Source organism: Centruroides vittatus, unplaced genomic scaffold, assembly GCF_030686945.1.
Source record: "Centruroides vittatus isolate TY-2023 unplaced genomic scaffold, ASM3068694v2 contig_452, whole genome shotgun sequence".
In the NCBI taxonomy this organism is placed as follows: Eukaryota; Metazoa; Arthropoda; class Arachnida; order Scorpiones; family Buthidae; genus Centruroides; species Centruroides vittatus.
Genome location: NW_027122248.1, coordinates 1,334,157 through 1,340,156, shown reverse-complemented (window position 1 = coordinate 1,340,156; position 6,000 = coordinate 1,334,157). Strand labels below are relative to the sequence as shown.

Genomic DNA, 6,000 nt, shown 5'->3' with positions numbered 1-6,000 from the left:
TGCGCCAGCACAAACGATTGGCATAAAATTAGATTTATTGTTTTTACATTTATCAATAATACCAACAAAAATACGATCTTTAGACCAATGTTTCGTTTCAAATATCACCAACAAATGTTTCCAAATTAAATGTTTTTAATATTATATATATTAATTATTATTAATATATTTTTAAAAATAAAAAGTTTAAAGTGTTGTTTTGTTTGTTACTTACTTATTAAAGGCAACCCAACAGTTAAGCGATCTGCTTTTTTAAGAATAACTAGCCTCTATTTAGGCGTTAAAGACGTGAAGAAAACCCGAAAAATTCCACGTGACCGGCCCGTCCCGGAGAGGCGCGAACCCATAATCCAACTACCAGTGTTCGGGGAACGGAACCGCTTGGCCGCTAGTGGGCGCATTTCTTTTTTTTAAAGTGAATTCAATTTTAAATTTCTATTCAAGTGATTTTACTGAGCTAAAAATAGTTATAATTTTTTTTTCACTTGTTGTCATTTTTTTAATAATAATAACAATAGTAATAATAAAACTGTTAAATAATATATCAAAGTACCGAAATAATTATCTTTTTTTTAAATATTAAATTCGATGTCTATGTTAAGCGAAGGTTACGTCACTAGCATTACGTCATGATCGTTATGGCGATCGGGAACAAGATAAAGAGTAACATTTCATTGTATTATTACCCGAATCCATATTTAGAATCGTTCAATCAGATTTCGGTAAGTAACAATATAGCAAAATATGACAGTATAAGGACTCCGTTGTTAATCCAACAAGCACTTTTGTTAATTTTTAATGTTATTATTTCATAAAATTCTCAAAATTAGACAAGTAATCGATTAAAGGAAAAAAGAATAAAAACTTTTTTTTTTCCTCTCTTCTTTTTGTTTACGACGTTGGGTGTTGTCTTTGTTATCTAAAGAGAAACACGTGCGCCGTAAGAGTAAACATAACATCATGGATAGGTGAGGGAATTATCATAAACATTCTCTCTGTTGGGAAAATAAACAAACATGCCAGCTATATTACGAAATTTGTTTACAATCGAACTGGTATTAGGAGAAACAATAAAACACATTAACAATAAATAGTAGCAGAGATAAGTAAATCAACACTCTTTTCAAAAATACAGTAGATTACCAAGTGTTCAATCATTAATCTTTTATGTTAAAAATGAATTAAATAGTTAGTGTAGGAGTGATCGTTTAGTACGACGTCGACCGATGCAAAATATTTGCTTCTTGTACGCACGGGTGTTTAAATCGTTGATAATTATTAATACGCTACTTTGTTAAAATCATACATCAAAGTTTTCGTCTATTTGATATAATTATTTTGCCTTTGGGGATATTTTTCGTGTAATGACTAACTTACTGCCAATCTACAATAGGGATGAATGAATTGTTTGTAAGTCTAAATCTGTTAGGTGAGTATACGTTGGTTTGCGAACGAAAATCCAAAGTATATATCTACAATAACACGTTTTAGTTTGATTTTTGTATGTTTTCGATAATGTCTGCAATTTACGGAGATTGTGTGTCGTATATTTCCAAAAGGTATTTGAATAATAATTTCTGGAAAAGTATGGAGTCAAAAGAGACGCCTGTACGTCAATTAATTCGAGAATGACTGGATGACCTTGTTATCGTGCGTAAGATCGAGTAATCGTTATTTTTCTTTTTAATATGAAGAAAAATTAAAATTGCAAGATTACGGAGTAATGTGAGAAATGTATGCATGAAATAACTCTTGTGTGACTTTAAAATATTTGAGAAATAACTTGTCTTTTATTTTTTATGACGAGCGTAATGTTGATATAGCCGACGATTTACGGTGCGTTTTCCATTATTGTCAAGAATTAAAAAATTTAATTATTACCGTATTTGACCCAAAAATTAGGTCAAGGTCAATATACTCCTAAAATTAAGTTTATTCAATGTTAAGAATTTAAAAGTGATCTGTATGCTTTTAAAAATGTAAAATAATGATAATTTATTTTTATTATCTTACACAATTATATTATTATCTTATACAGTTTATTATTTTAGATATGGATAATTTTTTATATTATTAAGTATTAATTTCTCGTAAGAATTTTAATTCATTACATTAAAGATATTTTTATATGATTTTAAAAAACACGAATAAATATAAACTATAAAGAAATTAAATATTTGTATTTGTACATTTATTAGACTGGATATATCAATTTAAGAATTTAAACTGATATATATATATATATGCATATCATTTTAAATTCTTATTTATCTATCTATATAGATATATAATTCTTACATATATACCATGGTACATTACATTTCCAATAGTATAGAATATTTTTTATTTTCTTTTCTTTGGTTAATAGAGTAAAATTTAGGATTTGATAATAATAGAGTAAAATTTTTGTATTTATCTACTGTAAATTTAATTATGGTCACAAACAAAAGATAAACTAAAATAATTTTCTTCAAATATCAAAATATTTTGTCATAGGATTTCTGTAGATTAATTGTTTAATTGCAAAGAGTAATATTTGGAATAAATGTGAATAAAATTAGTTGTAGATAAGCATTTTTATTGATATCAGATATCAGAGTATGTTTGTTAGTTGATTTTTATTGGCAGAAGAGCCATTTTGGCCAAGCTGTGCCAATATCAGACTTGTTGAAATTTTATAAATGACTTTTGTTCATAAACATGTTCATTAAGCAATTTAGAAGTATGAAAATTCTGGTGGTTAAATTTAACAGTTATGGAAAATTCATTTAAATGTGCATATATATGTATAGATATAATTTATTTGAATTTAATTCAAAATCTTCAAAACTTTTTAAATTTTATTTATAAAGGTCATAAATTGTTAATTTAGTCATCACAAATTCTAATTTAGTATATAATTTTAAATTACACAGGCACAGCAGTTCTTGTTTTTCCACTTTAGTAATTTATAATGATAAATATTTCTGATATGTTCAGTTAATATCAGTCTGAATCATCTAACAAAGTACAGTACATGAAATTTTTTAATCTGGTGATAGTTTATTAGACACTTCATTACAATGTTGGATTTTTCTTGTAATAATTACACCATTTCATCAAAAACTTTAACATTTTTATTTCATTTTACTAATTAATTATATTAGGAATAATATTACATAATTAGCAATAGCAAAGTTAAAGACAATATAGAAAGTTTTAAAAATATCATATTTTTATATTTTATCTGTGAGCATATAAAATTATATGACTATATGTGATATTTTGTGTTGAATATGTTAATTATATTTGAATTATAACATATATATATATTTGGAAAAATTATATTTTTTATTAAATTATATTTATTATTTGGAAAAAATTATTATATATATATAATTATATTATTATTATATACATAATTATTACATATACATGTATATGTAAATGTAATGTAATCATGTAATAAACATTATTATATACATATAATAATATATTATTATATATATATATATATATATATATTTGGAAAAATTACAAAATTTTCTATGTACAAACTCTAAAAATGTTCTCCTTCCTTTTTGTCCCTTAGAAGACCAGCATGAAATAACCATTCTCGAGGCAGAGTTGCCTTGGCATGTAACATTTTGCATGCTGAGGTAGGGCATAATTTAAAGGTGTATATGTATATATATATATATACACCTTTAAATTGAAATTCATAATTTCACGGATAAATTTAATTTTCTAGTAATTTCAATTTTTTTTTTTATTAAATTTTTTAAAAACATTTCTACAGATAAATAATAGCACTGTTTTAAATTATTTTCATGTTTTCTGATAAAATAAAATAATTAAATATGTCAAAATTTCTTACAGGTATTTGTGTTACCAAATTTGGTACATGTAAACAAAAGTTTAAAATTTTAAGTTTATAAACCAGACAGATAATTTTTGGTGTCTGGATGATCTTGAAAATCGGCAGTTTTGGGATGCAGAACAAAATAAAATTTTTTAAAATTATAAGTGGTTTTGAGCCATTATATGGATAGAATGTGACAAATAAACACCTTTTTGAATAGGTCACATTTTCTTAAACCTAATAGTTTTCAAGATATTGATATCAGCCAGTTTTTCTAAAATTCTGGTTTCTCTTTTTTTATGAAAGTTTCTATGTTGTGAACTAAGTTTATCAGTTTATTTATCAAAAGGCCTTAATTGGCAGAAACATGATAGTAATAATGAATGTACATTTCAAAATTTACTTAAATTAGATGCTGAAAGTGTCTATCTTCTTGGCATTTACAGGAATCTATTCTTTTAAGAAAGATATTTAATATATTTTGTAATTCACATCTAATCTTACAAAAACTTTCTGAAATTCTGATTTTCATGTTTTTAGTAGAAGGATGCTGAAAGTAAATCACTTCCTATATTTGTCCTCATAAAGATTTGCAGCCTGTGAATAAATTTAGTGATAGGCATCTAAAGCCATCAGCATATCAAAAGCTTTATTTGAATAACTCATTTTCATGAAAACAGAGGAAACAAGTAAATACACAAAAACAAAAAAGATCACTCCAAAAAAAAAAAAAAGACAATGTTTCTTTGGTAAAATATTAACAATAAAGCGCTTCCAAAATATTAAATAAACTTATATCTTGTCTGATTAGTCCATAACAGATAAATCACAAATTGCAAATATAGTTTTTATTAAATAAAATAAAATAACACCTTTATCAAACTAGCACACCAATTTAATCACTTAAAAAACGTTTATTTATTTATTTATAGTTTTTATTCTCAACAGTATAAGGTAGATGATCTAGCTTATTAAGCAAAGGATAAACTTTACACAGAACATTCAAAATTTTGTTGAACAAAGTAAAAAAGCTGCTGTTGGCTGTACAAGCAGGCAATAGTTGACCAGAAATTGAAAATTCAGGAAGAAAAAAGATCTCAAAACTAAGCATAATTTAATTAAGTTGCAGTGATACCAGAAGATTCCTCTTCTGATAGCTAAACTTTTTACTAGTTTAGTAGTGGTTCTCTTGTGTGCTAGACTGATTTGCATTCCGTAGTCTTGTATAGTTCCAAAGTTATTAGTTATCAAAATGTGTGGCTTTTGTTTTATACAATCAAGTTTTTATTCAGGCTACACTATGTCTAATGTCACATTTTTGCCCTTATCAGAGTCAGGAAGAAAATTAAAATCATATATTTCAATAAAAGGAAAGATGTTCTCTGTAATGTAGGAAAAAAGAAAAAAAAAATTAAGATACCTCCACATTTGTCTCTGAATGTTGATAAAAATTGAGTCTGAAAATTTCTTTGCATTTTTCAGTGGGCATATTTTTAAAGCTATAACAGCTATACATTTGAAATTTTACATGAGTAATTACCCTCATATACAATTTTAAAATCCAAAGTTTGGCTGTAAAAGAATGTTTTCTTCTTGAGTTACAGGCAATTGAAATATGGTTTCAGTTCCACAAGAATAAATTTTTAAAAAACTCAAACTTTGGTGAAGATTTGTAATTAGAATACATTTTGTTAGAAGCTTCTATTAGCATATCTGAATTGTCCACTTGAAACTGTCTTATCCTACCAAGTTTCATGCTGTAATTACTCTTAATCAAAGAACCATTGGACAACAAATTTGGTTGTTTAATCACTAATAGAGGTAGCATGAGATGCCTTCAGATCCACAGTAGCAGAAGCAAAAGCATGAATTTAAATAAAATGTTTTCATGGGCCATAGATTGCATAAGTGTAAGATGAAGAAATCCACCTTCAGCTGAGTTGAGCTGAGCTGAGCTGACTGTCAAAATTCTGAGTAGTTCAGATCAGTTTAGCTCATTTGGTAGATCTTTAGTCTGTATGATGATGAGTTCCTTTAGGGATTGCAACAAAAGAGGTATACCGGTGTTCTGGAATAAATCCTTCCTGAAGTATTGCAGTAAATATATGAAGATAGAAGATGCAATAGGTAAAATATCAATGCAAAATATAGCTGGAATA

The 6,000-nt window shown here is 26.4% G+C and overlaps 1 protein-coding gene across 1 annotated transcript in view; it reads left to right on the top strand.

The window, feature by feature from the left end:
• Positions 1–589: 589 nt before the first annotated feature.
• LOC136977190 (serine-rich adhesin for platelets-like) overlaps positions 590–6,000 on the top strand; it is a 97,845-nt gene continuing 92,434 nt past the window's right edge. The window contains exon 1 of the mRNA XM_067272644.1: positions 590–722. The gene's annotated coding sequence lies outside the window, so the exon portion shown is untranslated. The remainder of the gene's footprint in view (positions 723–6,000) is intronic.